The following is an 11,685-nucleotide window of genomic DNA, read 5'->3' as shown; positions in this document are numbered from 1 at the left end:
TGATGGGAGATCCCATGTGGGCTCAGGTTCCCTCACACAAAAGCTTTCTGCTGAATGGGTTTGTGGACTTCTATGCGAATGTTTAGCATTTCAGGACTTCCTTAATTAATCTCATAACGTTCTGTGTACTCCTAATATTGAAATTCTAATGCATCCATTTCTGCCTATATGATACTAGGTTGAAACCAGACTCAAATTAATTTGCTGGTAATTTCTTTTCCCCTGTAAGGTTCAACTGAGGTCATGTGAATATCATTTATTCCTAAATAATTTAAGATTCTCTGCTTAACAAACAAATGCTGCCTTCAGAATTTTGCAACAAAGCTGTTGGCTCTGTGTGTGTGTGTGTGTGTGTGTAGGTTAGGTATAATCTAAACTTGGAAGAAGTGTTTCCCCTTGATCCCATTTTTATACTGTTGTGAGCAAACTTAGGTCTTAGGTGCCGTTTGTATCTTCCATGTATTCAGATTTGCATTTTCACTCACAGTTCATGACAAGTAATTACAAAGTGTTTTTTTTTTTTAAGCATCTAACAGGTTACCACTGCAACACTTACGGTTTTACCTCTGCTGTTTATATGTAATTTAAAATCACCTTGATGTAGTTTGCTGGTAATAGCTCTGCCAAAGACAAATTGGGAAGCAGTGGATAACAACAATAGTTTTGTTGTGGAGACAGCCATTCAGAGAGCCAAACAAGTATGAAAATGTTTCACTTGTGAAGGTTGTACAAAATATTCTGGATTATATTTTTTTTTACTCTTTTAGGTAGCACATTTCAAAGGGAGAGAAAAAATTTTAACTGTTTTTTTTTTAATAGAAATTTAATATGAAGCCAGTTGTGCAGAGAAGCTGGTGTATTCTGTGAGCTTGGGAAGTTCTTCAAGGACTCCCAAAGTACAGTTTTAAGTCCTACCTTTAAGCTTATCTAACGTTCATTTTAGCACCATGCTACTGCAATTGGACCGTGTCTGTCACTGGAGACTTGCAGCTGTTCCCAGTTTTTCTGTCCCATTCCCTGCTCTCAGGCACCTCTTTCTGTCTTTGTGTCACCAAAACCAGGTAGGAGATAGCTGCTGCGCCTCTGTCAGCGTGTGCCTACCACTGGTCTGCAGCAATTAACAGCAGCACTCTTAGGACAAATGGAAATGGGACTTAGATGAGCTTTGGCTTTTTGGGGGTCTGCTGGTGGGCGGCAATTTTCAAAGCTTTGGTGGTGTGTGTAGCTTACCCATGGAAAAACGTTTACTATAGCCATCTGAAATAGCGATAGTTGGGTTTTAAAGAAGAAAAAAAATGGAGCACCTTCATACCATGATATGTATTTGTTAAGCTGAGTTTGCACCTGGACATACCTGATGTGCAAGCGTGAGCAGATGGTCTGAAGGCTGGTGTGCTGTGGGCTGAGGAAGGGCACCTCTTCCATCTGGAAAGATCTGCTGCAGTGGCAGAGGCTCTGTTCACAGAAAGGCAAATATCTTGCAGAGCCGATTTTATTTTGGAAATTTATGAGAGAAAACAGGTTTAGTAAGCATCACAGTCGATTCTGTCACTGCTTTGGACTCGAAGAGGCCCGGCACTGCCCAGGTTTTATGGTGATAGAGAGGTTGGCCGAGGTCCAGTACATTTGCTAATTGTTCCTGGGCTGTGATTTACAGTGCTCTGGAGAAGGTCACTATAAATCTTCAACTCTGGTATGAGAGAAGCAGTCCACAACATACAGATTAAAATCGTCACTATGAGTATTTGTCTGAAAATAATGACTTTGCATAGCTGGGAGATTGCATTAATATTGTATGTGAAGACAGCTACCAGAGTCCTGGTAAGAAAGATATTTGTTTTTCATCCAAAAAGACTTTTTTAAAAAATAAAAAAACAACAAAAACTTTTTTTTTTTTACAGTAACAATGATCTCTAATAGTGCTTTTGGCCCATTCTGAGCATTGAATTGTTTAGCTTTGTCCTGAGGGAGTAGAAAAGGGAAGGGGGTTAGTCCTGAGGCAGGCCCTGCCCCAGTGGGCTGTGGGCCAACCCTGGCCCCCAGGCTGCAGGTCTGCAGCTGCCAAATTGCAGCCAGAAACTGCTGCACATTTACTGAGGGGAAAGCTGCCAGCCTTGGGGAAAAGGAGGGCCTCACTATACATGAAGTAACCCCCAAAGTAGAAGGAAACCTCCTGGGGTAAGATTATGGCGTCTGGAGAGGGGTTTTTGTGTCATAGAGAGTGAAGGGTGGGGACGGTCTCCTTTTGGTTCATCAGCATTATCTGGTGATGGTATCTGGTCCTTGACACAAGATACCCTGTGAGGTACCTCTTGTGATTTTAGTTTCCACATCCCCTGGAGCACTGTCCCCACAGTGCGTGGCCACTTGCCACCTCTCCTCAGGAACTGTTTTCCCGCCAAAACACCAGGCAGGTGAGCTGCCTGCCCGCCCTTCTCCAGACAGTCACTGAGGAGGCAGTCAGAGCCTGGGCTGCGACCCTTACTGCAGCTGCTGAGTAAAATTGTGAGGAAAAATATCCGAAAATATATATATTTACCACTACTAGTCAGATGGTGGAGTACAGCAAGAAAGCCCGCGTTATCTGAGACCATCCCTGACAATGATCAGTGCTGGCAGGTGGCAGAAGAGGCTGAACTGTTCTTATCTTGGATAAACCTAGTCAGTGCTGCGGGAGGTACAAATAATTAGCAGTCTTGTTCATGATTAAGCCCCAGGCACACTTCAAAAGCTAACAAAAACAGTCTTTTGTACAATTTCCATGTTAAAGGAAAAAGGATGTGGTCGAATGCATTATACAGGTTTTCTGGGCAGGGTAACATAAAATGAACTGTATCCTGAAATATCTTATATAGATGGTGATGCTAATCGTCAATTTTGAATAATTAAAAGGAGTTGACATGTAAGGGGGTGATGGGATATGCTCAAGAGGGTGCTTGTGTTACTGACGGGGAGGGTCTTTTAGCCACAACACTACCTGTGGAAACAGCAAATGCTAATGCTAGCTGAAGATCAGTTAAGAGCTGGCTTTTGAATTAATACCTTACCTAGGAAGCATAAAGGTAAATGAATGCTTTTCATTTTTGATTAGTTACCTGGAGTAATTTTTCAAGGATTATATTTGATTTCTCCCAACTCTTATTGTTTCTAGTGTGTTTTCAAGCTGCAGTTGGTGATACCATACTGGAGCAGCAGAAGTTTCATGCCCTGCCCCAGCGGCAGGGTTTTTGGGTGGATATCTGGCAAATACCCACTCCAGCACTTTGTAGTGTGTCTGGGTGTCCTCATCCCTAGGCTTTGGTTGTTCCTTGAGCTTTTGAGCTTTACCTGTGCACATTGGCAGGTCACTTTGTTCTGCACTGCTGTTGAAAAACTCCTCTCTCACTGACTTAAGAGGTGGGATAAAATACATGTGGCTGTAGCTGGCTGTATGGCTGTGGGAGAAGGTAGGAATCATTTCCGAGCAAACTAGCTTTGAGAGAATTATTTTATATCATTTGCTATATTAAAATGGAATTACATCTTTGTAATGATTTAGAAATAAAAGCTCCATTCACATTGTATTTCAAACTAAGTTAATTAATGTGGTATTGTGGCATAGTTATTGGATTCAATTGATATAATTAAAATAACTATGTTAGACAGTCAAAATATTTTCGTTCTATGTGTAATGGCTTGATGTTGCTTGCATATACAAAGCCACAGCCAGTCTTGATTTCACTGCTGAAACTAGGCTTTGTCTATGCTAGGTGATACAGCTAAAAATAGAGGTCAGGTTTTGCATGTGCTAAGGACCCACAGCTCTGAGGCAATTCGTTGATACCCCCCATGTCCATTGTTTCTTCATATCAGGACTGTAATTTGTTCTCAGCCAACAACAAACTGCTTTCAAAGAGTTTCAGAGTGCTGTAGCATTGGAACAAACTAATGCAATTAGACATATTAGGCACTGGTTTCTCCACAAGCAATTTTGAACAGCATCCTTACTGTAGCTTTAAAGGTCGCTGTTGATGAAGCCTCACATTCACAAACACCATGCTTAATTTGTCTTCTATTTTAATGTATTTTCCTGAAGTTATTGGGTTTTGAGAACATAGAATCTATTAAGAAGCTTAATAGAGCAGCTCATTCCAATTATACGAAATGTATTGGTGGAGAAAATGGAAATGCATGGAAGATCAAAGTATTAAGCAGTTGCCTGAATGAAGGAAACAGAGGAAATAAAATTAATTCTCTTTAGTACAAAGAAGATATTTACTTCCAGTACTAAAAATGTTGGGTTGCTTATATTATAGGGCATAAAGCGTTTCTATGCTGGTTTTATCAAAATTAGATAGGGAGATATCCACAACTTTTTCCTTCATCTATTTTTTTTCTCTCCAAGATACTGTTGGGTATATTTGGATCTATTTTTTTTTCTGGGTTATACTTTCCTATTTCGGAGGTTCTTAAATTCATACTCTGGAAGACTGTACTGAAAACTTACTTGGCAGCAAGGTAATTTAGCACTGAACCTGAGACGGGTCATCTGTGAAGATGCAGTCTGGAGAGGTTGATTCTTTGGCTTTGAATTTCTATTGCTAAATGCCAGGTTTCCTAGGTCCAAAACCAGGGTTTGAGACTATTGCTTAAGGACATGAGCATTTGATTAGTAATCCCAAATTAATGTTGCTTTTTTCCTTCGCCCATGGAGTCTAAAATAAAAGGTGGAGAGGTACTCTTAACTTGGGGTGAATTCCCTGCTCCAGTTTGCAGTGTGCGACCTGCTTTGCCAAAAACTAATGGGAAGATAGAGGCGGGGGCAACTTCATTGAGCCAGTTTTAGCTTTTACTACCTCATTGAATGGTGGCCTTAGCCCCTCATATGCACTGCAATCACCACTTAAACACTGAAGATTGAAGAATGCTATTGTATGATTTTCACTTACTGTTAAGGGCAGGCTTTGCAGAAACTATGAAACAATCTTATGGTCCATAGAAGTTAAATATTAAAAGTAGATTGAATTATTTACAGTATCATCTATTTATTAATTTCATCTCTTGTGGTTTGCTAATGGTCTATATACCGGTTGCCATTTAAGCCTCATTTTAAATTATGTGTGGATAATATCTGTGAAGGATTTACCAAGATTTTTTTCATGCAATAGAAGATTATAGCCTGAATGTAAGCAAAACAATGTAAAGACTGGCTAACACAAAAGTTAACTCGTATACTTCACTGGGTTTTCTCTTTGAATTACTACCTAGTAGGAATTCTTTTTCTGCAAGCATTAGCATTTAGCATGTTGTCTTAATGCTGTATACTCTTTCAAAAATTAGCGAGACAGGCAGACTGCTAAAGATTCAGAGGTCTTCAGATCATGCAATAGTTTCCAGGGCACATTGTTAATCTCAGACAGTAATCAACACAGGGAAAAATGAATTATTTAGGATCTTGATAAATGGTTGTGATCTGACACTGGTCTTAGCTTGAAAAGAAATACTGAGATCTTTATTCCTGAAAATATTAAAACCTTGACTTTGATGGGTTTGCTTGTGTGATTTAAATTAAAAACACTTTTTTGGAAGAGAATTAATTTCCATCTTACTGGAATGTGTGTATTTTACAATCATTTTATCCAAATTCTCCTGCTTGTTCATCTGTTTCCAATATTCATAGTTTACGCAATTAAAAAAAATCTAATTGTCAATAAGTTGTTTATTCTAGTGCTTTATAAAGCAGTTTAATTCACCTGGATTTACAAAAAGCCTTTGTAAAAAGTTCATTACAAAAGGCTCTTCAGGAAACAAACAGATCATGAATTCTGTCCTCCCGTGATGCTCCATCTGTCTAGACTGTATCTATTCAAGACACAAAATAACCTTTGCTCACATCCAGGAAAGAACAGACTTCCAAAAATTATTCCCAGAGCTGAGCTGCATATGTTTTTGGGGTGGTTTTACATTCTATAAGGTGTCCTTTCTGGCAACAAAGCATGGAAAACATATGTGGACATGTTAGGAAGATTCCCATAACAATTTTGCTTTGCAAATACTGGAGGCTGTGCTGCTATTGGCCTTGTATTGGTGTCGGATTTGTTTAAGGAGAGCCAGCTCCTGCGGACAGGGCGCTGTCTGTGTGTTTTGAGAGCTGTAGTGTCTGGAAGGTCTCTTCAGTGCAAAGGCCACAAATTCAGAGCTTAGCTTAAAGCGCATCTTTCCAGAAAGCAAACCTGATTTTTACAGCTTTAGCATTAGTGCTTAGGGAAGAACAGCAAACCGTGGAGACTTTCACCACAGAGTTTTGTCTTGCCCTGATCAGGAGAGGGTCAAAGTGTTGGTGCCGGCTGGTAACTTGGTGGTGCCCGGAGCTGGGAGCTCACAAGCCCTGTGGAGGTGGTGGCCAGCAGCCCACCACCCTGCCCTCCCAGCCACACCGGTGGGATCAGGGTCTGGCGAGGCCAGAACTGAGCCAGCAAGGTGTACCTTCTGGAGCCTCTGCCCTACTCTGTCTGGTTTATTCCTGGCTAGTTATCAACCGACAGGAACGTGGGGGCCTCCGAGCAAGTGCTGCAGCAGCCCTGGGCTTGGCAGAGGCTCCACTGCCTGCCGCCGCCGTTCAGGGTACAAGTCTGGCAGCGCTGGGACTCAGAAATGAAAGAATATGCGAAGTGCAGGCTGAACTGTATACAAGTTAGGTGTTTTTTCTTTTATTTCTCTCTTTTTTTTTTTTTAAACCTGAAATTTAGCTGTGTATACTAGTGACATGGTTTCTTTTGCATTCTAGCTGTTCCTAAAATATGAGAAATAAACATATTCTTGAATCTTTCTGATAACACTGATTAAAGCAACTCCTGTTTTTGAGCACCACTGAGGTCTGGGTGCTGTTGTGTGCCTGGTCATGAGTGGTATCAGCTCCCTCTGCTCTTCTTTCTGTTGGAAATTGCCTGGGGACAGTGCTTATCCTGGGCAAAGGAGCTTCCTTCTGCTGTTGTGTTTTAACAAACTGATTCCAGGACATGTTTTGTATAAGAGAAGAGGAAAGAAAACAGTTAAATGAGGACACACAGGAGACTGAAGACATTAAAATATGAAAATACTTATGGGTGCAGTTTAATTCAGAGTACAATTGGTTACACTGATTCTTTTTAAAGAAGGAAAGAGCAGATAACAGAAAAAAGCCCTTAGTTTCTTGCAAGTAACTAGGGGATATGTTGACTCTTAATAAGTTTCCCCATAAAAAAAAAAATCCTCTAGGACCCATTAGTGCCTCAGCAAACCAATATTTTATAGCATAGTTGTAGCAGGCAGAACAATTAACTAAGATCAGGAATGAGGGCCTGCAACAGGCACCTGCAGACTTCTGCTTGTATGGGTGGGGAAGCAATTAATTTGGTGCTGAGCTCTTCATTCAGCATCCACAGGGGAAACTGCAGTATTACATAAGGTAAAGCCTCGGTTTAGGACGTGTGGCAAAGCAGGGCGTGTGTGTGAAATGGGAGGAGGGCTGAAGGCCAGACCTCAGAGCATCGTTGCTACTTTGGGAGAGAGCGCCAAAAATCCACTTTTTTTCCTGAGGATTAGGCTTTAACCTTATTTTGTGCATCTTTCCTGGTGCTTCAGTTTTTCTTTTCAGATCTGTTTGCGCCATTACAGCTCCCGCTTGCCTTGCTTACACCCGTACAAAGCAGGGCTGCAGGGGCAGGTGGTGCTGTGTGGCTCCATCTCCCCAGGCAGACGGATGGCAGTGAAGATGAGGCACTGATATGTGCTGTGGTCCTTGCCTGCCTCCATGTCTGGTGTGAAGCTTCGTGCATTTTTGTAGGGTGTTTTAGGAGCGGTGGATGATAGCTGGTCACTGTTGGAAGAATTAAGCAGCATAAATTAAGGCCATCGTTGACCCACAAGTGGCACTGCCATGTAATAATAATAGTAGATGTAGAAAGTGTAAATCCTCAGGCACTGGGGGCAAGCATTGTCCTAAGCAGAAGCAATTCTATGTTCAGAGTATTTGGGAAGTCCCATAGTGGTTTATAATAGACCCTGTATGGCACACTCCAAAATCTGGAAGCTCCGTCTCCTCTTGCTTTGAAGCCAAGAACACTTTGAGCTAATTCTCTCTTTTTTGCCCTTGCCATTGACCTCATTTACAGAGATGAAAGGAGTGAAAACAATTAGCTCACCGGGAAATTCTATTATGTGGAAGGGAGGTGGACGGTTGATCGATACTCAGGGGTTATGGTCTCAGCTGGAAGGGCAGATTTTTGTCTCCCAGATGGAGTGATGCCCGTTAGTCTCAGGCGGCTTTGCAAGTAAGAATACAGATCCAATCTTTTGCTCCTGGAAAACTGAAAGATACCACTTTAATCTTCTCAAGCAGTGAACTGGAGAAGCTATTAAACCTAATTCATCATATTGTTATAGGGGGGGAAAAGGGCTTGTTAGGGAAATGTGCTCTTCATTTAACTGTGACTAGTTGTGTAAAGCAGGACCCGCCCAGCCTCTTACTCCCCCAGCCCAGAAGCTGTTTCTGACTGTTTCACAACACCACACAACTTGCTCCATTCACACCCATAATACAGTCTCTGAGAGCCTGCCTTGCTGCTTCACCTCACTGACTTTGACCACACAGCCAAGCTTCGGGCTGCAGCGTATGCTGGTCACACGTACGCGGTGTGCCCTGCTGAGGACAGTCTGTGCCATTGGGGTTTCAGCTGTGACTCCAAAGCAGCCGCTCTGCTAAATTGGAGAGGTGAAACAGATCTGGCTGCTCTTGAATTTTAATGTCCTCATTGAAGCAAATGAGCATATATTAAGAGAGGCAAGGGTAAGTGGACTTTTGCCTCTGAAACTACTGTTCCAGGAGATGGAAAGCAGTTTTTTATTTTTTTTCTAACCGATATGGAAAAGTATTAGTTTATGTTATCTAAGGTTTGTTATTATGAAAAGGCAGAGATGCTGGTATTTTGGGGTTCAAGGTTTAATTTCTAGCGAGTCAAGTGTTGATAAGCTTTAGAGAGGTATGGCTAATTTCCAGTAAACCTAAAAGCATAAACTAACACTGTTAATGGTGGAGAGTTCTTGCACTTCTGCTAATATCCTCTAACATTCACTTATTATTTTCATGCCACTAGTTGCGTTTTGGAATGGATAATTTGCCATACTGAGTAAAGCAATTTGTCTGCTTAGCCTCCTATTTTCCTTCCAGCCATAGCTAATGTGGAAAGCTAATATATTTTGCATTTTTATTCTACCTACACTCTAAGACTCTCAATGTTTTTCACTTATTATGTGTTAGCATAAGAAGCCTGTAAGCTACTCTGATAACAGAAAGATCATAAATTATCTCCATTTGCCAAGGTGGGAAATAAAGCATTGGTGTGACAATGTGCTCTGGCATTCCTCGGACTGGATTTAGATCGCTCTAGCTCTGTGACACTAAGCACTACTTCCATATGTCTATCCTATCTGTTAAAATATGCACTTTTTGTTTGTTTTAATCACAATGATTTAACTTCATCTTGGCAGGTCTTGTGCCACTTGGTGTATCTATTTTGTTTTTAGTATACAACCAGGCCACCCACAAATGTTTTTTTTGCCCTCTTTTTCTTGTTTTGCCCAAGGAGGCTCTGTGTATTCCTTCCTGGTAGTTCCTTGGTTCCCCTCCCTCTGTTAGGCTAGCTAGACCCAGGAAAATTTTCTAGGTCTCTGTGGTGTTACAGATGAGGCATAGACTTTTCAGATTAAGGTGAGTGATCTTGTTTTGCAGGTGTTTCAGCCTCCAAGCTGTCATGCCTCAGGTGGCTGAAGCTGCTCTATTGGAAAGTAGAGGACAGAAGCGGAGGCTGCCAGAGCTGGAGGACATCATGAAACTTGGTAAGTGAGAAGGATCCTTTGTTCTATTGACTCTTCAGTGTTTGTGGGCTCCTCCTTAGGAGCTGATGGTTAATGTAAGAAAAAGGCTTTCCAAGCTGTGTGTGCTGTTGTTCTGAATTTTGTATCAATCCCGGTACTTGGTAGGTGTGGAGCTAGGGGATGGTGGCCTGGGCTGGTTTGCTGATGGCACTGCTCCCTGAGCCTCGTGTCCCAGCTGTCCGCATGTCCCTGGGTGGGTGGTGACGGCTGGGGCACTGTATCCTCCATGCTGTGCCCCCGGGAGTCCCCTTCGGGGCCCTGGCTGGGGTTTGTAGCTTCTGTCCATTTTTCTTTGTCCCTCACCCCTGGAGCTTTGTGCTGTCAGTTTTCAAGAAGATAAATGGCAATGCAGAGCTGCATGCCCGCAGCGATAGTGGTAAGTTGTTCCTGCTAAAAGGAAGGCTTCCGCAGGGAAGCAGGGCTGGGCCCTCCCTGACTCCCCTCTGCCTGTCAACATAGGTCAGACATTTGACTTCTTCCGCTGTGTGGTTGGTCATTCTGTTGTTGTCTGGAGTTGCAAAATAATCTGTTGCTCAATGCAGCAATATAAATTCCCCTGCGTTGTTTTGGGGGAGGCAAATTTTTCTGTTCACACTAAAAAAGTTGTTTTTCCTGTTTAGATTGTATAACACAAGGTATCCTCAACTCAGCAAACAGCAGGGCTTCTTAAGGTGTGTGCTGGGCATAGTCTGGGCAAGCTTTCATTCATGGTGTCCCCCCAGCTGTAACAAGGGGACAGCGATGAGCTGATATGCAAATTGACCTGAGAAAGCAGGGAAGGAGATGAGTCTGTAACAGTTATTTATCTGTCAAGCCAAGACCACTTTCACGTCTTTTCCTGTGGAGTACTGGTGCTCAATGCTGTATAAAGTGAAGCTACAGCAGCAGAGGAGCAGAAAAGAGACGACGATTTAGGCAGAACCATGTATGCTGATTTTGAATGAGGGTGCTTGTCACGGATCGTGCCCAGGAGGACTGTAGCTGTTGTCAAAAAGCAGAGCACGCATGAGGAAACGTTCTTGGTTTCAAGAACGAGCACAGTGTCAGGGTCGGTGATCAGCAGGTTACAGTAGTGTACACAGTAGTGTACAGCTCTTGCAGTGCTGAGATACAAACAAAGGTCTGATCCAGCTGAGCAGCCTTTCTGCAAGGCTGTTACTTGGAAATGTGGGTGACCTTGGAAACAGAAGGGCTCTCCCTCCAAGAGGGCTGCTCAGAAAGCCTTGCAGTATTGCAGGAGAGGCATTTTGCAATATACCAGGTGGTGAGGATCAGCACAGGCTGGGATCAGTGCAATCTGGAATACCAGGTGGCATGCTAAAGCCTGGTGCCAGCGCAGACTTGCTATCATTCTCATCATATAATTCATTGGTGATCTTGCTAATTTGAAATCAGATCTGCATTTTGTATTGACTTAAATATGTTCTGCCAAATGAGTGGTAGTGTGAAAATCTAGCATTAATTGTGTGTGAAGACATGATTGAAGCCATCATCAAAGCAAGTATAGCTCACTTTAAAGAAGTGTTTTTCACCTTTATCTCCTCTCTTTCCTCGCTCCCTGTTCTCTCCATCACCATTATCTTTATAGTATGGCACTTAACAAAAACACTAGGGCTGTTGCATTGGCAGCCATGCAAAGGTAACAGTCAGGCCTGCATGGGGCTGCTGAAATACTCTGGGTCGCAGCTGAGCTACGGGTGCTCACCACTGCCCTTCTGGTGCTTCAGATCTTTTCCTGAATGTACGTAATGGCATTGCCCAGTGGGACCTGGTTCAGTGACCTTTCGATGG

The sequence above is a fragment of the Cygnus atratus genome, chromosome 7, assembly GCF_013377495.2.
Source record: "Cygnus atratus isolate AKBS03 ecotype Queensland, Australia chromosome 7, CAtr_DNAZoo_HiC_assembly, whole genome shotgun sequence".
Lineage (NCBI taxonomy): Eukaryota > Metazoa > Chordata > Aves > Anseriformes > Anatidae > Cygnus > Cygnus atratus.
This window is presented reverse-complemented; position numbering follows the sequence as displayed.